The following is a 22657-nucleotide window of genomic DNA, read 5'->3' as shown; positions in this document are numbered from 1 at the left end:
GACTGCAGCTCTGGATGTGACTGGTGTGACAGATGATATAACAGCAGAATACTGACTGCAGCTCTGGATGTGACTGGTGTGACAGATGATATAACAGCAGAATACTGACTGCAGCTCTGGATGTGACTGGTGTGACAGATGATATAACAGCAGAATACTGACAGCAGCTCTGGATGTGGACTGGTGTGACAGATGATATAACAGCAGAATACTGACTGCAGCTCTGGATGTGACTGGTGTGACAGATGATATAACAGCAGAATACTGACTGCAGCTCTGGATGTGACTGGTGTGACAGATGATATAACAGCAGAATACTGACTGCAGCTCTGGATGTGACTGGTGTGACAGATGATATAACAGCAGAATACTGACTGCAGCTCTGGATGTGACTGGTGTGACAGATGATATAACAGCAGAATACTGACTGCAGCTCTGGATGTGACTGGTGTGACAGATGATATAACAGCAGAATACTGACTGCAGCTCTGGATGTGACTGGTGTGACAGATGATATAACAGCAGAATACTGACTGCAGCTCTGGATGTGACTGGTGTGACAGATGATATAACAGCAGAATACTGACTGCAGCTCTGGATGTGACTGGTGTGACAGATAACATAACAGCAGAATACTGACTGCAGCTCTGGATGTGACCGGTGTAACAGATGATATAACAGCAGAATACTGACAGCAGCTCTGGATGTGACTGGTGTGACAGATGATATAACAGCAGAATACTGACTGCAGCTCTGGATGTGACTGGTGTGACAGATGATATAACAGCAGAATACTGACTGCAGCTCTGGATGTGACTGGTGTGACAGATGATATAACAGCAGAATACTGACAGCAGCTCTGGATGTGACTGGTGTGACAGATGATATAACAGCAGAATACTGACTGCAGCTCTGGATCTGACTGGTGTGACAGATGATATAACAGCAGAATACTGAATGCAGCTCTAGATGTGACTGGTGTGACAGATAATATAACAGCAGAATACTGACTGCAGCTCTGGATGTGACTGGTGTTATATTTTCCGATCGGGAGTTGGGCATTCTGTGTAATTACACGGTTATTGAATACGGATGCTCTGGTGTTCTCAAGGTCACTCATCGGTGATCGCCAACCGTTATACCGGAGGTCTGTGATGGAAGGAAAGGGGGGAAAGTGCCCCTTAATGTCATGTCCATGTGACGTAACATAAGACTGGTGTGGATCCCAGGGCGTCTCAGAATGAGGGAATTACGGTGCGTGGTAAACCCTCCAACCAATGTCACACACCTGAGCGCCATGTCTGGCTTCACTGAGTGCTATAGCCCTTTTTTTTTTGGGGAATTAGTAGTCATCCCGGCTCAGACCCCCATCTTCTCATACGGCTCTACAGGTGGAGTTACTGAAGAATAAGCAACAGGGTCGGCACTTGTTTTCAAGAGGAGTAAATGTTGCACAGTTTTTGGTTGACTGGTACCACAGAGGAGGTGGTGATGGGATCCAGGATCCTTCACATCTGGATCCAGTCCTAGCACAGAGGAGGTGGTGATGGGATACAGGATCCTTCACATCTGGATACAGTTCTTGCACAGAGGAGGTGGTGATGGGATACAGGATCCTTCAGATCTGAATCCAGTCCTAGCACAGAGGAGGTGATGATGGGATACAGGATCCTTCACATCTGGATCCAGTCCTAGCACAGAGGAGGTGGTGATAGGATACAGGATCCTTCACATCTGGATCCAGTCCTAGCAGAGAGGAGGTGGTGATGGGATACAGGACCCTTCACATCTGGATCCAGTCCTAGCAGAGAGGAGGTGATGATGGGATACAGGATCCTTCACATCTGGATCCAGTCCTAGCACAGAGGAGGTGGTGATGGGATACAGGACCCTTCACATCTGGATCCAGTCCTAGCAGAGAGGAGGTGGTGATGGGATACAGGATCCTTCACATCTGGATCCAGTCCTAGCCCAGAGGAGGTGATGATGGGATACAGGATCCTTCACATCTGGATCCAGTCCTAGCACAGAGGAGGTGGTGATGGGATACAGGATCCTTCACATCTGGATCCAGTCCTAGCACAGAGGAGGTGGTGATGGGATACAGGATACTTCACATCTGGATCCAGTCATAGCACAGAGGAGGTGGTGATGGGATACGGGATCCTTCACATCTGGATCCAGTCCTAGCACAGAGGAGGTGGTGATGGGATACGGGATCCTTCACATCTGGATCCAGTCCTAGCACAGAGGAGGTGGTGATGGGATACAGGATCCTTCACATCTGGATCCAGTCCTAGCACAGAGGAGGTGATGATGGGATACAGGATCCTTCACATCTGGATCCAGTCCTAGCACAGAGGAGGTGGTGATGGGATACAGGATCCTTCACATCTGGATCCAGTCCTTGCACAGAGGGGGTGGTGATGGGATACAGGATCCTTCACATCTGGATCCAGTCCTAGCACAGAGGAGGTGGTGATGGATACAGGATCCTTCACATCTGGATCCAGTCCTAGCACAGAGGAGGTGATGATGGGATACAGGATCCTTCCCATCTGGATCCAGTCCTAGCACAGAGGAGGTGGTGATGGATACAGGATCCTTTCCCATCTGGATCCAGTCCTAGCACAGAGGAGGTGGTGATGGGATACAGGATCCTTCAGATCTGAATCCAGTCCTAGCACAGAGGAGGTGGTGATGGGATACAGGATCCTTCACATCTGGATCCAGTTCTTGCACAGAGGAGGTGGTGATGGGATACAGGATCCTTCAGATCTGAATCCAGTCCTAGCACAGAGGAGGTGGTGATGGGATACAGGATCCTTCACATCTGGATCCAGTCCTAGCACAGAGGAGGTGGTGATAGGATACAGGATCCTTCACATCTGGATCCAGTCCTAGCACAGAGGAGGTGGTGATGGGATACAGGATCCTTCACATCTGGATCCAGTCCTAGCACAGAGGAGGTGGTGATGGGATACGGGATCCTTCACATCTGGATCTAGTCCTAGCACAGAGGAGGTGGTGATGGGATACAGGATCCTTCACATCTGGATCCAGTCCTAGCACAGAGGAGGTGGTGATGGGATACGGGATCCTTCACATCTGGATCTAGTCCTAGCACAGAGGAGGTTGTGATGGGATACAGGATCCTTCACATCTGGATCCAGTCCTAGCACAGAGGAGGTGGTGATGGGATACAGGATCCTTCACATCTGGATCCAGTCCTAGCACAGAGGAGGTGGTGATGGGATACAGGATCCTTCACATCTGGATCCAGTCCTAGCACAGAGGAGGTGGTGATGGGATACGGGATCCTTCACATCTGGATCTAGTCCTAGCACAGAGGAGGTGGTGATAGGATACAGGATCCTTCACATCTGGATCCAGTCCTAGCACAGAGGAGGTGGTGATGGGATACGGGATCCTTCACATCTGGATCCAGTCCTAGCACAGAGGAGGTGGTGATGGGATACAGGACCCTTCACATCTGGATCCAGTCCTAGCACAGAGGAGGTGGTGATAGTATACAGAATCCTTCACATGTGGATCCAGTCCTAGCACAGAGGAGGTGGTGATGGGATACAGGATCCTTCACATCTGGATCCAGTCCTAGCACAGAGGAGGTGGTGATGGATACAGGATCCTTCCCATCTGGATCCTGGATCTAGTCCTAGCACAGAGGAGGTGGTGATGGATACAGGATCCTTCCCATCTGGATCCTGGATCTAGTCCTAGCACAGAGGAGGTGGTGATGGGATACAGGATCCTTCACATCTGGATCCAGTCCTAGCACAGAGAAGGTGGTGATGGGATACAGGATCCTTCACATCTGGATCCAGTCCTAGCACAGAGGAGGTGGTGATGGGATACCTGATCCTTCAGATCTGAATCCAGTCCTAGCACAGAGGAGGTGGTGATGGGATACAGGACCCTTCACATCTGGATCCAGTTCTTGCACAGAGGAGGTGGTGATGGGATACAGGATCCTTCAGATCTGAATCCAGTCCTAGCACAGATGAGGTGGTGATGGGATACAGGATCCTTCACATCTGGATCCAGTCCTAGCACAGAGGAGGTGGTGATGGGATACAGGATCCGTCACATCTGGATCCAGTCCTAGCACAGAGGAGGTGGTGATGGGATACAGGATCCGTCACATCTGGATCCAGTCCTAGCACAGAGGAGGTGATGATGGGATACAGGATCGTTCACATCTGGCTCAAGTCTAGCACAGAGGAGGTGGTGATGGGATACAGGACCCTTCACATCTGGATCCAGTCCTAGCAGAGAGGAGGTGGTGATGGGATACAGGATCCTTCACATCTGGATCCAGTCCTAGCACAGAGGAGGTGGTGATGGGATACAGGATCCTTCACATCTGGATCCAGTCCTAGCACAGAGGAGGTAATGATGGGATACAGGATCCTTCACATCTGGATCCAGTCCTAGCACAGAGGAGGTGATGATGGGATACAGGATCCTTCACATCTGGATCCAGTCCTAGCACAGAGGAGGTGGTGATGGGATACAGGATTCTTCCCATCTGGATCTAGTCCTAGCACAGAGGAGGTGGTGATGGATACAGGATCCTTCCCATCTGGATCCAGTCCTAGCACAGAGGAGGTGGTGATGGGATACAGGATCCTTCACATCTGGATTCAGTCCTAGCACAGAGAAGGTGGTGATGGGATACAGGATCCTTCACATCTGGATCCAGTCCTAGCACAGAGGAGGTGGTGATGGGATACAGGATCCTTCAGATCTGAATCCAGTCCTAGCACAGAGGAGGTGGTGATGGAATACAGGACCCTTCACATCTGGATCCAGTTCTTGCACAGAGGAGGTGGTGATGGGATACAGGATCCTTCAGATCTGAATCCAGTCCTAGCACAGAGGAGGTGGTGATGGGATACAGGATCCTTCACATCTGGATCCACTTCTTGCACAGAGGAGGTGGTGATGGGATACAGGATCCTTCAGATCTGAATCCAGTCCTAGCACAGAGGAGGTGGTGATGGGATACAGGATCCTTCACATCTGGATCCAGTCCTAGCACAGAGGAGGTGGTGATGGGATACAGGATCCTTCACATCTGGATCCAGTCCTAGCACAGAGGAGGTGGTGATGGGATACAGGATCCTTCACATCTGGATCCAGTCCTAGCACAGAGGAGGTGGTGATGGGATACAGGACCCTTCATATCTGGATCCAGTCCTAGCACAGAGGAGGTGGTGATGGGATACAGGATCCGTCACATCTGGATCCAGTCCTAGCACAGAGGAGGTGATGATGGGATACAGGATCGTTCACATCTGGATCCAGTCCTAGCACAGAGGAGGTGGTGATGGGATATAGGATCCTTCACATCTGGATCCAGTCCTAGCACAGAGGAGGTGGTGATGGGAAACAGGATCCGTCACATCTGGATCCACTTCTTGCACAGAGGAGGTGGTGATGGGATACAGGATCCTTCAGATCTGAATCCAGTCCTAGCACAGAGGAGGTGGTGATGGGATACAGGATCCTTCACATCTGGATCCAGTCCTAGCACAGAGGAGGTGGTGATGGGATACAGGATCCTTCACATCTGGATCCAGTCCTAGAACAGAGGAGGTGGTGATAGGATACAGGATCCTTCAAATCTGTATCCAGTCCTAGCACAGAGGAGGTGGTGATGGGATACAGGACCCTTCACATCTGGATCCAGTCCTAGCAGAGAGGAGGTGGTGATGGGATACAGGATCCTTCACATCTGGATCCAGTGCTAGCACAGAGGAGGTGGTGATGGGATACAGGATCCTTCACATCTGGATCCAGTCCTAGCACAGAGGAGGTGGTGATGGGATACAGGATCCTTCAAATCTGGATCCAGTCCTAGCACAGAGGAGGTGGTGATGGGATACAGGATCCTTCACATCTGGATCCAGTCATAGCACAGAGGAGGTGGTGATGGGATACGGGATCCTTCACATCTGGATCCAGTCCTAGCACAGAGGAGGTGGTGATGGGATACAGGATCCTTCACATCTGGATCCAGTCCTAGCACAGAGGAGGTGGTGATGGGATACAGGATCCTTCACATCTGGATCCAGTCCTAGCACAGAGGAGGTGATGATGGGATACAGGATCCTTCACATCTGGATCCAGTCCTAGCACAGAGGAGGTGGTGATGGGATACGGGATCCTTCACATCTGGATCTAGTCCTAGCACAGAGGAGGTGGTGATGGGATACAGGATCCTTCACATCTGGATCCAGTCCTAGCACAGAGGAGGTGGTGATGGGATACGGGATCCTTCACATCTGGATCTAGTCCTAGCACAGAGGAGGTTGTGATGGGATACAGGATCCTTCACATCTGGATCCAGTCCTAGCACAGAGGAGGTGGTGATGGGATACAGGATCCTTCACATCTGGATCCAGTCCTAGCACAGAGGAGGTGGTGATGGGATACAGGATCCTTCACATCTGGATCCAGTCCTAGCACAGAGGAGGTGGTGATGGGATACGGGATCCTTCACATCTGGATCTAGTCCTAGCACAGAGGAGGTGGTGATAGGATACAGGATCCTTCACATCTGGATCCAGTCCTAGCACAGAGGAGGTGGTGATGGGATACGGGATCCTTCACATCTGGATCTAGTCCTAGCACAGAGGAGGTGGTGATGGGATACAGGATCCTTCACATCTGGATCCAGTCCTAGCACAGAGGAGGTGGTGATGGGATACAGGATCCTTCACATCTGGATCCAGTCCTAGCACAGAGGAGGTTGTGATGGGATACAGGATCCTTCACATCTGGATCCAGTCCTAGCACAGAGGAGGTGGTGATGGGATACAGGATCCTTCACATCTGGATCCAGTCCTAGCACAGAGGAGGTGGTGATGGGATACAGGATCCTTCACATCTGGATCCAGTCCTAGCACAGAGGAGGTGGTGATGGGATACGGGATCCTTCACATCTGGATCTAGTCCTAGCACAGAGGAGGTGGTGATAGGATACAGGATCCTTCACATCTGGATCCAGTCCTAGCACAGAGGAGGTGGTGATGGGATACGGGATCCTTCACATCTGGATCCAGTCCTAGCACAGAGGAGGTGGTGATGGGATACAGGACCCTTCACATCTGGATCCAGTCCTAGCACAGAGGAGGTGGTGATAGTATACAGAATCCTTCACATGTGGATCCAGTCCTAGCACAGAGGAGGTGGTGATGGGATACAGGATCCTTCACATCTGGATCCAGTCCTAGCACAGAGGAGGTGGTGATGGGATACAGGATTCTTCCCATCTGGATCCAGTCCTAGCACAGAGGAGGTGGTGATGGATACAGGATCCTTCCCATCTGGATCCAGTCCTAGCACAGAGGAGGTGGTGATGGGATACAGGATCCTTCACATCTGGATCCAGTCCTAGCACAGAGAAGGTGGTGATGGGATACAGGATCCTTCACATCTGGATCCAGTCCTAGCACAGAGGAGGTGGTGATGGGATACCTGATCCTTCAGATCTGAATCCAGTCCTAGCACAGAGGAGGTGGTGATGGGATACAGGACCCTTCACATCTGGATCCAGTTCTTGCACAGAGGAGGTGGTGATGGGATACAGGATCCTTCACATCTGGATCCAGTCCTAGCACAGAGGAGGTGGTGATGGGATACGGGATCCTTCACATCTGGATCTAGTCCTAGCACAGAGGAGGTTGTGATGGGATACAGGATCCTTCACATCTGGATCCAGTCCTAGCACAGAGGAGGTGGTGATGGGATACAGGATCCTTCACATCTGGATCCAGTCCTAGCACAGAGGAGGTGGTGATGGGATACAGGATCCTTCACATCTGGATCCAGTCCTAGCACAGAGGAGGTGGTGATGGGATACGGGATCCTTCACATCTGGATCTAGTCCTAGCACAGAGGAGGTGGTGATAGGATACAGGATCCTTCACATCTGGATCCAGTCCTAGCACAGAGGAGGTGGTGATGGGATACGGGATCCTTCACATCTGGATCCAGTCCTAGCACAGAGGAGGTGGTGATGGGATACAGGACCCTTCACATCTGGATCCAGTCCTAGCACAGAGGAGGTGGTGATAGTATACAGAATCCTTCACATGTGGATCCAGTCCTAGCACAGAGGAGGTGGTGATGGGATACAGGATCCTTCACATCTGGATCCAGTCCTAGCACAGAGGAGGTGGTGATGGGATACAGGATTCTTCCCATCTGGATCCAGTCCTAGCACAGAGGAGGTGGTGATGGATACAGGATCCTTCCCATCTGGATCCAGTCCTAGCACAGAGGAGGTGGTGATGGGATACAGGATCCTTCACATCTGGATCCAGTCCTAGCACAGAGGAGGTGGTGATGGGATACAGGATCCTTCACATCTGGATCCAGTCCTAGCACAGAGGAGGTGGTGATGGGATACCTGATCCTTCAGATCTGAATCCAGTCCTAGCACAGAGGAGGTGGTGATGGGATACAGGACCCTTCACATCTGGATCCAGTTCTTGCACAGAGGAGGTGGTGATGGGATACAGGATCCTTCAGATCTGAATCCAGTCCTAGCACAGATGAGGTGGTGATGGGATACAGGATCCTTCACATCTGGATCCAGTCCTAGCACAGAGGAGGTGGTGATGGGATACAGGATCCGTCACATCTGGATCCAGTCCTAGCACAGAGGAGGTGGTGATGGGATACAGGATCCGTCACATCTGGATCCAGTCCTAGCACAGAGGAGGTGATGATGGGATACAGGATCGTTCACATCTGGCTCAAGTCCTAGCACAGAGGAGGTGGTGATGGGATACAGGACCCTTCACATCTGGATCCAGTCCTAGCAGAGAGGAGGTGGTGATGGGATACAGGATCCTTCACATCTGGATCCAGTCCTAGCACAGAGGAGGTGGTGATGGGATACAGGATCCTTCACATCTGGATCCAGTCCTAGCACAGAGGAGGTAATGATGGGATACAGGATCCTTCACATCTGGATCCAGTCCTAGCACAGAGGAGGTGATGATGGGATACAGGATCCTTCACATCTGGATCCAGTCCTAGCACAGAGGAGGTGGTGATGGGATACAGGATCCTTCACATCTGGATCCAGTCCTTGCACAGAGGGGGTGGTGATGGGATACAGGATCCTTCACATCTGGATCCAGTCCTAGCACAGAGGAGGTGGTGATGGGATACAGGATTCTTCCCATCTGGATCTAGTCCTAGCACAGAGGAGGTGGTGATGGATACAGGATCCTTCCCATCTGGATCCAGTCCTAGCACAGAGGAGGTGGTGATGGGATACAGGATCCTTCACATCTGGATTCAGTCCTAGCACAGAGAAGGTGGTGATGGGATACAGGATCCTTCACATCTGGATCCAGTCCTAGCACAGAGGAGGTGGTGATGGGATACAGGATCCTTCAGATCTGAATCCAGTCCTAGCACAGAGGAGGTGGTGATGGGATACAGGACCCTTCACATCTGGATCCAGTTCTTGCACAGAGGAGGTGGTGATGGGATACAGGATCCTTCAGATCTGAATCCAGTCCTAGCACAGAGGAGGTGGTGATGGATACAGGATCCTTCACATCTGGATCCACTTCTTGCACAGAGGAGGTGGTGATGGGATACAGGATCCTTCAGATCTGAATCCAGGTCCTAGCACAGAGGAGGTGGTGATGGGATACAGGATCCTTCACATCTGGATCCAGTCCTAGCACAGAGGAGGTGGTGATGGGATACAGGATCCTTCACATCTGGATCCAGTCCTAGAACAGAGGAGGTGGTGATGGGATACAGGATCCTTCACATCTGGATCCAGTCCTAGCACAGAGGAGGTGGTGATGGGATAAAGGACCCTTCACATCTGGATCCAGTCCTAGCACAGAGGAGGTGGTGATGGGATACAGGATCCGTCACATCTGGATCCAGTCCTAGCACAGAGGAGGTGATGATGGGATACAGGATCGTTCACATCTGGATCCAGTCCTAGCACAGAGGAGGTGGTGATGGGATATAGGATCCTTCACATCTGGATCCAGTCCTAGCACAGAGGAGGTGGTGATGGGATACAGGATCCGTCACATCTGGATCCACTTCTAGCACAGAGGAGGTGGTGATGGGATACAGGATCCTTCAGATCTGAATCCAGTCCTAGCACAGAGGAGGTGGTGATGGGATACAGGATCCTTCACATCTGGATCCAGTCCTAGCACAGAGGAGGTGGTGATGGGATACAGGATCCTTCACATCTGGATCCAGTCCTAGAACAGAGGAGGTGGTGATAGGATACAGGATCCTTCAAATCTGTATCCAGTCCTAGCACAGAGGAGGTGGTGATGGGATACAGGATCCTTCACATCTGGATCCAGTCCTAGCACAGAGGAGGTGATGATGGGATACAGGATCCTTCACATCTGGATCCAGTCCTAGCACAGAGGAGGTGGTGATGGGATACAGGATCCTTCACATCTGGATCCAGTCCTTGCACAGAGGGGGTGGTGATGGGATACAGGATCCTTCACATCTGGATCCAGTCCTAGCACAGAGGAGGTGGTGATGGATACAGGATCCTTCCCATCTGGATCCAGTCCTAGCACAGAGGAGGTGGTGATGGGATACAGGATCCTTCACATCTGGATTCAGTCCTAGCACAGAGAAGGTGGTGATGGGATACAGGATCCTTCACATCTGGATCCAGTCCTAGCACAGAGGAGGTGGTGATGGGATACAGGATCCTTCAGATCTGAATCCAGTCCTAGCACAGAGGAGGTGGTGATGGGATACAGGACCCTTCACATCTGGATCCAGTTCTTGCACAGAGGAGGTGGTGATGGGATACAGGATCCTTCAGATCTGAATCCAGTCCTAGCACAGAGGAGGTGGTGATGGGATACAGGATCCTTCACATCTGGATCCACTTCTTGCACAGAGGAGGTGGTGATGGGATACAGGATCCTTCAGATCTGAATCCAGTCCTAGCACAGAGGAGGTGGTGATGGGATACAGGATCCTTCACATCTGGATCCAGTCCTAGCACAGAGGAGGTGGTGATGGGATACAGGATCCTTCACATCTGGATCCAGTCCTAGAACAGAGGAGGTGGTGATGGGATACAGGATCCTTCACATCTGGATCCAGTCCTAGCACAGAGGAGGTGGTGATGGGATACAGGACCCTTCATATCTGGATCCAGTCCTAGCACAGAGGAGGTGGTGATGGGATACAGGATCCGTCACATCTGGATCCAGTCCTAGCACAGAGGAGGTGATGATGGGATACAGGATCGTTCACATCTGGATCCAGTCCTAGCACAGAGGAGGTGGTGATGGGATATAGGATCCTTCACATCTGGATCCAGTCCTAGCACAGAGGAGGTGGTGATGGGAAACAGGATCCGTCACATCTGGATCCACTTCTTGCACAGAGGAGGTGGTGATGGGATACAGGATCCTTCAGATCTGAATCCAGTCCTAGCACAGAGGAGGTGGTGATGGGATACAGGATCCTTCACATCTGGATCCAGTCCTAGCACAGAGGAGGTGGTGATGGGATACAGGATCCTTCACATCTGGATCCAGTCCTAGAACAGAGGAGGTGGTGATAGGATACAGGATCCTTCAAATCTGTATCCAGTCCTAGCACAGAGGAGGTGGTGATGGGATACAGGACCCTTCACATCTGGATCCAGTCCTAGCAGAGAGGAGGTGGTGATGGGATACAGGATCCTTCACATCTGGATCCAGTGCTAGCACAGAGGAGGTGGTGATGGGATACAGGATCCTTCACATCTGGATCCAGTCCTAGCACAGAGGAGGTGGTGATGGGATACAGGATCCTTCACATCTGGATCCAGTCCTAGCACAGAGGAGGTGGTGATGGGATACAGGATCCTTCACATCTGGATCCAGTCATAGCACAGAGGAGGGTGGTGATGGGATACGGGATCCTTCACATCTGGATCCAGTCCTAGCACAGAGGAGGTGTGATGGGATACAGGATCCTTCACATCTGGATCCAGTCCTAGCACAGAGGAGGTGGTGATGGGATACAGGATCCTTCACATCTGGATCCAGTCCTAGCACAGAGGAGGTGATGATGGGATACAGGATCCTTCACATCTGGATCCAGTCCTAGCACAGAGGAGGTGGTGATGGGATACAGGATCCTTCACATCTGGATCCAGTCCTTGCACAGAGGGGGTGGTGATGGGATACAGGATCCTTCACATCTGGATCCAGTCCTAGCACAGAGGAGGTGGTGATGGGATACAGGATCCTTCACATCTGGATCCAGTCCTAGCACAGAGGAGGTGATGATGGGATACAGGATCCTTCCCATCTGGATCCAGTCCTAGCACAGAGGAGGTGGTGATGGATACAGGATCCTTCCCATCTGGATCCAGTCCTAGCACAGAGGAGGTGGTGATGGGATACAGGATCCTTCAGATCTGAATCCAGTCCTAGCACAGAGGAGGTGGTGATGGGATACAGGATCCTTCACATCTGGATCCAGTTCTTGCACAGAGGAGGTGGTGATGGGATACAGGATCCTTCAGATCTGAATCCAGTCCTAGCACAGAGGAGGTGGTGATGGGATACAGGATCCTTCACATCTGGATCCAGTCCTAGCACAGAGGAGGTGGTGATAGGATACAGGATCCTTCACATCTGAATCCAGTCCTAGCACAGAGGAGGTGGTGATGGGATACAGGATCCTTCACATCTGGATCTATTCCTAGCACAGAGGAGGTGGTGATGGGATACAGGATCCTTCACATCTGGATCCAGTCCTAGAACAGAGGAGGTGGTGATGGGATACAGGATCCTTCACATCTGGATCCAGTCCTAGCACAGAGGAGGTGGTGATGGGATACAGGATCCTTCACATCTGGATCCAGTCCTAGCACAGAGGAGGTGGTGATGGATACAGGATCCTTCACATCTGGATCCAGTCCTAGCACAGAGGAGGTGGTGATGGGATACAGGATCCTTCAGATCTTAATCCAGTCCTAGCACAGAGGAGGTGGTGATGGGATACAGGACCCTTCACATCTGGATCCAGTTCTTGCACAGAGGAGGTGGTGATGGGATACAGGTTCCTTCAGATCTGAATCCAGTCCTAGCACAGAGGAGGTGGTGATGGGATACAGGATCCTTCACATCTGGATCCAGTCCTAGCACAGAGGAGGTGGTGATGGGATACAGGATCCTTCACATCTGAATCCAGTCCTAGCACAGAGGAGGTGGTGATGGGATACAGGATCCTTCACATCTGGATCTATTCCTAGCACAGAGGAGGTGGTGATGGGATACAGGATCCTTCACATCTGGATCCAGTCCTAGAACAGAGGAGGTGGTGATGGGATACAGGATCCTTCACATCTGGATCCAGTCCTAGCACAGAGGAGGTGGTGATGGGATACAGGATCCTTCACATCTGGATCCAGTCCTAGCACAGAGGAGGTGGTGATGGGATACAGGATCCATCACATCTGGATCCAGTCCTAGCACAGAGGAGGTGATGATGGGATACAGGATCGTTCACATCTGGATCCAGTCCTAGCACAGAGGAGGTGGTGATGGGATACAGGACCCTTCACATCTGGATACAGTCCTAGCAGAGAGGAGGTGGTGATGGGATACAGGACCCTTCACATCTGGATCCAGTCCTAGCACAGAGGAGGTGGTGATGGGATACAGGATCCTTCACATCTGGATCCAGTCCTAGCACAGAGGAGGTGATGATGGGATACAGGATCCTTCACATCTGGATCCAGTCCCTAGCACAGAGGAGGTGGTGATGGGATACAGGATCCTTCACATCTGGATCCAGTCCTAGCACAGAGGAGGTGGTGATGGGATACAGGATCCTTCACATCTGGATCCAGTCCTAGCACAGAGGAGGTGGTGATGGGATACGGGATCCTTCACATCTGGATCTAGTCCTAGCACAGAGGAGGTGGTGATGGGATACAGGATCCTTCACATCTGGATCCAGTCCTAGCACAGAGGAGGTGGTGATGGGATACGGGATCCTTCAGATCTGAATCCAGTCCTAGCACAGAGGAGGTGGTGATGGGATACAGGATCCTTCACATCTGGATCCAGTCATAGCACAGAGGAGGTGGTGATGGGATACGGGATCCTTCACATCTGGATCCAGTCCTAGCACAGAGGAGGTGGTGATGGGATACAGGATCCTTCACATCTGGATCCAGTCCTAGCACAGAGGAGGTGGTGATGGGATACAGGATCCTTCACATCTGGATCCAGTCCTAGCACAGAGGAGGTGATGATGGGATACAGGATCCTTCACATCTGGATCCAGTCCTAGCACAGAGGAGGTGGTGATGGGATACAGGATCCTTCACATCTGGATCCAGTCCTTGCACAGAGGGGGTGGTGATGGGATACAGGATCCTTCACATCTGGATCCAGTCCTAGCACAGAGGAGGTGGTGATGGGATACAGGATCCTTCACATCTGGATCCAGTCCTAGCACAGAGGAGGTGATGATGGGATACAGGATCCTTCCCATCTGGATCCAGTCCTAGCACAGAGGAGGTGGTGATGGATACAGGATCCTTCCCATCTGGATCCAGTCCTAGCACAGAGGAGGTGGTGATGGGATACAGGATCCTTCAGATCTGAATCCAGTCCTAGCACAGAGGAGGTGGTGATGGGATACAGGATCCTTCACATCTGGATCCAGTTCTTGCACAGAGGAGGTGGTGATGGGATACAGGATCCTTCAGATCTGAATCCAGTCCTAGCACAGAGGAGGTGGTGATGGGATACAGGATCCTTCACATCTGGATCCAGTCCTAGCACAGAGGAGGTGGTGATAGGATACAGATCCTTCACATCTGAATCCAGTCCTAGCACAGAGGAGGTGGTGATGGGATACAGGATCCTTCACATCTGGATCTATTCCTAGCACAGAGGAGGTGGTGATGGGATACAGGATCCTTCACATCTGGATCCAGTCCTAGAACAGAGGAGGTGGTGATGGGATACAGGATCCTTCACATCTGGATCCAGTCCTAGCACAGAGGAGGTGGTGATGGGATACAGGATCCTTCACATCTGGATCCAGTCCTAGCACAGAGGAGGTGGTGATGGATACAGGATCCTTCACATCTGGATCCAGTCCTAGCACAGAGGAGGTGGTGATGGGATACAGGATCCTTCAGATCTTAATCCAGTCCTAGCACAGAGGAGGTGGTGATGGGATACAGGTTCCTTCAGATCTGAATCCAGTCCTAGCACAGAGGAGGTGGTGATGGGATACAGGATCCTTCACATCTGGATCCAGTCCTAGCACAGAGGAGGTGGTGATGGGATACAGATCCTTCACATCTGAATCCAGTCCTAGCACAGAGGAGGTGGTGATGGGATACAGGATCCTTCACATCTGGATCTATTCCTAGCACAGAGGAGGTGGTGATGGGATACAGGATCCTTCACATCTGGATCCAGTCCTAGAACAGAGGAGGTGGTGATGGGATACAGGATCCTTCACATCTGGATCCAGTCCTAGCACAGAGGAGGTGGTGATGGGATACAGGATCCTTCACATCTGGATCCAGTCCTAGCACAGAGGAGGTGGTGATGGGATACAGGATCCATCACATCTGGATCCAGTCCTAGCACAGAGGAGGTGATGATGGGATACAGGATCGTTCACATCTGGATCCAGTCCTAGCACAGAGGAGGTGGTGATGGGATACAGGACCCTTCACATCTGGATACAGTCCTAGCAGAGAGGAGGTGGTGATGGGATACAGGACCCTTCACATCTGGATCCAGTCCTAGCACAGAGGAGGTGGTGATGGGATACAGGATCCTTCACATCTGGATCCAGTCCTAGCACAGAGGAGGTGATGATGGGATACAGGATCCTTCACATCTGGATCCAGTCCTAGCACAGAGGAGGTGGTGATGGGATACAGGATCCTTCACATCTGGATCCAGTCCTAGCACAGAGGAGGTGGTGATGGGATACAGGATCCTTCACATCTGGATCCAGTCCTAGCACAGAGGAGGTGGTGATGGGATACGGGATCCTTCACATCTGGATCTAGTCCTAGCACAGAGGAGGTGGTGATGGGATACAGGATCCTTCACATCTGGATCCAGTCCTAGCACAGAGGAGGTGGTGATGGGATACGGGATCCTTCACATCTGGATCTAGTCCTAGCACAGAGGAGGTTGTGATGGGATACAGGATCCTTCACATCTGAATCCAGTCCTAGCACAGAGGAGGTGGTGATGGGATACAGGATCCTTCACATCTGGATCTATTCCTAGCACAGAGGAGGTGGTGATGGGATACAGGATCCTTCACATCTGGATCCAGTCCTAGAACAGAGGAGGTGGTGATGGGATACAGGATCCTTCACATCTGGATCCAGTCCTAGCACAGAGGAGGTGGTGATGGGATACAGGATCCTTCACATCTGGATCCAGTCCTAGCACAGAGGAGGTGGTGATGGGATACAGGATCCATCACATCTGGATCCAGTCCTAGCACAGAGGAGGTGATGATGGGATACAGGATCGTTCACATCTGGATCCAGTCCTAGCACAGAGGAGGTGGTGATGGGATACAGGACCCTTCACATCTGGATACAGTCCTAGCAGAGAGGAGGTGGTGATGGGATACAGGACCCTTCACATCTGGATCCAGTCCTAGCACAGAGGAGGTGGTGATGGGATTCACATCTGGATCCAGTCCTAGCACAGAGGAGGTGATGATGGGATACAGGATCCTTCACATCTGGATCCAGTCCTAGCACAGAGGAGGTGGTGATGGGATACAGGATCCTTCACATCTGGATCCAGTCCTAGCACAGAGGAGGTGGTGATGGGATACAGGATCCTTCACATCTGGATCCAGTCCTAGCACAGAGGAGGTGGTGATGGGATACGGGATCCTTCACATCTGGATCTAGTCCTAGCACAGAGGAGGTGGTGATGGGATACAGGATCCTTCACATCTGGATCCAGTCCTAGCACAGAGGAGGTGGTGATGGGATACGGGATCCTTCACATCTGGATCTAGTCCTAGCACAGAGGAGGTTGTGATGGGATACAGGATCCTTCACATCTGGATCCAGTCCTAGCACAGAGGAGGTGGTGATGGGATACAGGATCCTTCACATCTGGATCCAGTCCTAGCACAGAGGAGGTGGTGATGGGATACAGGATCCTTCACATCTGGATCCAGTCCTAGCACAGAGGAGGTGGTGATGGGATACGGGATCCTTCACATCTGGATCTAGTCCTAGCACAGAGGAGGTGGTGATAGGATACAGGATCCTTCACATCTGGATCCAGTCCTAGCACAGAGGAGGTGGTGATGGGATACGGGATCCTTCACATCTGGATCCAGTGCTAGCACAGAGGAGGTGGTGATGGGATACAGGACCCTTCACATCTGGATCCAGTCCTAGCACAGAGGAGGTGGTGATAGTATACAGAATCCTTCACATCTGGATCCAGTCCTAGCACAGAGGAGGTGGTGATGGGATACAGGATCCTTCACATCTGGATCCAGTCCTAGCACAGAGGAGGTGGTGATGGGATACAGGATTCTTCCCATCTGGATCCAGTCCTAGCACAGAGGAGGTGGTGATGGATACAGGATCCTTCCCATCTGGATCCAGTCCTAGCACAGAGGAGGTGGTGATGGGATACAGGATCCTTCACATCTGGATTCAGTCCTAGCACAGAGAAGGTGGTGATGGGATACAGGATCCTTCACATCTGGATCCAGTCCTAGCACAGAGGAGGTGGTGATGGGATACAGGATCCTTCAGATCTGAATCCAGTCCTAGCACAGAGGAGGTGGTGATGGGATACAGGACCCTTCACATCTGGATCCAGTTCTTGCACAGAGGAGGTGGTGATGGGATACAGGATCCTTCAGATCTGAATCCAGTCCTAGCACAGATGAGGTGGTGATGGGATACAGGATCCTTCACATCTGGATCCAGTCCTAGCACAGAGGAGGTGGTGATGGGATACAGGATCCGTCACATCTGGATCCAGTCCTAGCACAGAGGAGGTGGTGATGGGATACAGGATCCGTCACATCTGGATCCAGTCCTAGCACAGAGGAGGTGATGATGGGATACAGGATCGTTCACATCTGGATCAAGTCCTAGCACAGAGGAGGTGGTGATGGGATACAGGACCCTTCACATCTTAATCCAGTCCTAGCAGAGAGGAGGTGGTGATGGGATACAGGATCGTTCACATCTGGATCCAGTCCTAGCACAGAGGAGGTGGTGATGGGATACAGGATCCTTCACATCTGGATCCAGTCCTAGCACAGAGGAGGTGGTGATGGGATACGGGATCCTTCACATCTGGATCTAGTCCTAGCACAGAGGAGGTGGTGATGGGATACAGGATCCTTCACATCTGGATCCAGTCCTAGCACAGAGGAGGTGGTGATGGGATACGGGATCCTTCACATCTGGATCTAGTCCTAGCACAGAGGAGGTTGTGATGGGATACAGGATCCTTCACATCTGGATCCAGTCCTAGCACAGAGGAGGTGGTGATGGGATACAGGATCCTTCACATCTGGATCCAGTCCTAGCACAGAGGAGGTGGTGATGGGATACAGGATCCTTCACATCAGGATCCAGTCCTAGCACAGAGGAGGTGGTGATGGGATACGGGATCCTTCACATCTGGATCCAGTCCTAGCACAGAGGAGGTGGTGATGGGATACAGGACCCTTCACATCTGGATCCAGTCCTAGCACAGAGGAGGTGGTGATAGTATACAGAATCCTTCACATCTGGATCCAGTCCTAGCACAGAGGAGGTGGTGATGGGATACAGGATCCTTCACATCTGGATCCAGTCCTAGCACAGAGGAGGTGGTGATGGGATACAGGATTCTTCCCATCTGGATCCAGTTCTAGCACAGAGGAGGTGGTGATGGATACAGGATCCTTCCCATCTGGATCCAGTCCTAGCACAGAGGAGGTGGTGATGGGATACAGGATCCTTCACATCTGGATCCAGTCCTAGCACAGAGAAGGTGGTGATGGGATACAGGATCCTTCACATCTGGATCCAGTCCTAGCACAGAGGAGGTGGTGATGGGATACCTGATCCTTCAGATCTGAATCCAGTCCTAGCACAGAGGAGGTGGTGATGGGATACAGGACCCTTCACATCTGGATCCAGTTCTTGCACAGAGGAGGTGGTGATGGGATACAGGATCCTTCAGATCTGAATCCAGTCCTAGCACAGATGAGGTGGTGATGGGATACAGGATCCTTCACATCTGGATCCAGTCCTAGCACAGAGAAGGTGGTGATGGGATACAGGATCCGTCACATCTGGATCCAGTCCTAGCACAGAGGAGGTGGTGATGGGATACAGGATCCGTCACATCTGGATCCAGTCCTAGCACAGAGGAGGTAATGATGGGATACAGGATCGTTCACATCTGGATCAAGTCCTAGCACAGAGGAGGTGGTGATGGGATACAGGACCCTTCACATCTGGATCCAGTCCTAGCAGAGAGGAGGTGGTGATGGGATACAGGATCCTTCACATCTGGATCCAGTCCTAGCACAGAGGAGGTGGTGATGGGATACAGGATCCTTCACATCTGGATCCAGTCCTAGCACAGAGGAGGTAATGATGGGATACAGGATCCTTCACATCTGGATCCAGTCCTAGCACAGAGGAGGTGATGATGGGATACAGGATCCTTCACATCTGGATCCAGTCCTAGCACAGAGGAGGTGGTGATGGGATACAGGATCCTTCACATCTGGATCCAGTCCTTGCACAGAGGGGGTGGTGATGGGATACAGGATCCTTCACATCTGGATCCAGTCCTAGCACAGAGGAGGTGGTGATGGGATACAGGATTCTTCCCATCTGGATCCAGTCCTAGCACAGAGGAGGTGGTGATGGATACAGGATCCTTCCCATCTGGATCCAGTCCTAGCACAGAGGAGGTGGTGATGGGATACAGGATCCTTCACATCTGGATTCAGTCCTAGCACAGAGAAGGTGGTGATGGGATACAGGATCCTTCACATCTGGATCCAGTCCTAGCACAGAGGAGGTGGTGATGGGATACAGGATCCTTCAGATCTGAATCCAGTCCTAGCACAGAGGAGGTGGTGATGGGATACAGGACCCTTCACATCTGGATCCAGTTCTTGCACAGAGGAGGTGGTGATGGGATACAGGATCCTTCAGATCTGAATCCAGTCCTAGCACAGAGGAGGTGGTGATGGGATACAGGATCCTTCACATCTGGATCCACTTCTTGCACAGAGGAGGTGGTGATGGGATACAGGATCCTTCAGATCTGAATCCAGTCCTAGCACAGAGGAGGTGGTGATGGGATACAGGATCCTTCACATCTGGATCCAGTCCTAGCACAGAGGAGGTGGTGATGGGATACAGGATCCTTCACATCTGGATCCAGTCCTAGAACAGAGGAGGTGGTGATGGGATACAGGATCCTTCACATCTGGATCCAGTCCTAGCACAGAGGAGGTGGTGATGGGATACAGGACCCTTCACATCTGGATCCAGTCCTAGCACAGAGGAGGTGGTGATGGGATACAGGATCCGTCACATCTGGATCCAGTCCTAGCACAGAGGAGGTGATGATGGGATACAGGATCGTTCACATCTGGATCCAGTCCTAGCACAGAGGAGGTGGTGATGGGATATAGGATCCTTCACATCTGGATCCAGTCCTAGCACAGAGGAGGTGGTGATGGGAAACAGGATCCGTCACATCTGGATCCACTTCTTGCACAGAGGAGGTGGTGATGGGATACAGGATCCTTCAGATCTGAATCCAGTCCTAGCACAGAGGAGGTGGTGATGGGATACAGGATCCTTCACATCTGGATCCAGTCCTAGCACAGAGGAGGTGGTGATGGGATACAGGATCCTTCACATCTGGATCCAGTCCTAGAACAGAGGAGGTGGTGATAGGATACAGGATCCTTCAAATCTGTATCCAGTCCTAGCACAGAGGAGGTGGTGATGGGATACAGGACCCTTCACATCTGGATCCAGTCCTAGCACAGAGGAGGTGGTGATGGGATACAGGATCCGTCACATCTGGATCCAGTCCTAGCACAGAGGAGGTGATGATGGGATACAGGATCGTTCACATCTAAATCCAGTCCTAGCACAGAGGAGGTGGTGATGGGATATAGGATCCTTCACATCTGGATCCAGTCCTAGCACAGAGGAGGTGGTGATGGGAAACAGGATCCGTCACATCTGGATCCAGTCCTAGCACAGAGGAGGTGATGATGGGATACAGGATCGTTCACATCTGGATCCAGTCCTAGCAGAGAGGAGGTGGTGATGGGATACAGAATCCTTCACATCTGGATCCAGTCCTAGCAGAGAGGAGGTGGTGATGGGATACAGGATCCTTCACATCTGGATCCAGTCCTAACACAGAGGAGGTGATGATGGGATACAGGATCGTTCACATCTGGATCCAGTCCTAGCACAGAGGAGGTGGTGATTTGATACAGAATCCTTCACATCTGGATCCAGTCCTAGCACAGAGGAGGTGGTGATTGGGTACAGGATCCTTCACATCTGGATCCAGTCCTAGCAGAGAGAAGGTGGTGATGGGATGCAGAATCCTTCACATCTGGATCCAGTCCTAGCACAGAGGAGGTGGTGATGGGGTACAGATCCTTCACATCTGGATCCAGTCCTAGCAGAGAGGAGGTGGTGATGGGATACAGGATCCGTCACATCTGGATCCAGTCCTAGCACAGAGGAGGTGATGATGGGATACAGGATCGTTCACATCTGGATCCAGTCCTAGCACAGAGAAGGTGGTGATGGGATATTGGATCCTTCACATCTGGATCCAGTCCTAGCACAGAGGAGGTGGTGATGGGAAACAGGATCCGTCACATCTGGATCCACTTCTTGCACAGAGGAGGTGGTGATGGGATACAGGATCCTTCAGATCTGAATCCAGTCCTAGCACAGAGGAGGTGGTGATGGGATACAGGATCCTTCACATCTGGATCCAGTCCTAGCACAGAGGAGGTGGTGATGGGATACAGGATCCTTCACATCTGGATCCAGTCCTAGAACAGAGGAGGTGGTGATAGGATACAGGATCCTTCACATCTGGATCCAGTCCTAGCACAGAGGAGGTGGTGATGGGATACAGGATCCGTCACATCTGGATCCAGTCCTAGCACAGAGGAGGTGATGATGGGATACAGGATCGTTCACATCTAAATCCAGTCCTAGCACAGAGGAGGTGGTTATGGGATATAGGATCCTTCACATCTGGATCCAGTCCTAGCACAGAGGAGGTGGTGATGGGAAACAGGATCCGTCACATCTGGATCCAGTCCTAGCACAGAGGAGGTGATGATGGGAAACAGGATCCGTCACATCTGGATCCACTTCTTGCACAGAGGAGGTGGTGATGGGATACAGGATCCTTCAGATCTGAATCCAGTCCTAGCACAGAGGAGGTGGTGATGGGATACAGGATCCTTCACATCTGGATCCAGTCCTAGCACAGAGGAGGTGGTGATGGGATACAGGATCCTTCACATCTGGATCCAGTCCTAGAACAGAGGAGGTGGTGATAGG

General features: G+C 51.6%; 1 protein-coding gene across 1 annotated transcript in view; it reads left to right on the top strand.

Moving 5' to 3' along the window:
* Positions 1-22657, top strand: part of LOC121003062 (ABC-type organic anion transporter ABCA8-like) — a 242076-nt gene that overhangs the window by 387 nt on the left and 219032 nt on the right. The window lies entirely within an intron of this gene.

Source organism: Bufo bufo, chromosome 6, assembly GCF_905171765.1.
Source record: "Bufo bufo chromosome 6, aBufBuf1.1, whole genome shotgun sequence".
Classification (NCBI taxonomy): domain Eukaryota; kingdom Metazoa; phylum Chordata; class Amphibia; order Anura; family Bufonidae; genus Bufo; species Bufo bufo.
The sequence above is the reverse complement of the archived record's forward strand: the minus strand, read 5'-3'. Positions and strand labels throughout refer to the sequence as shown.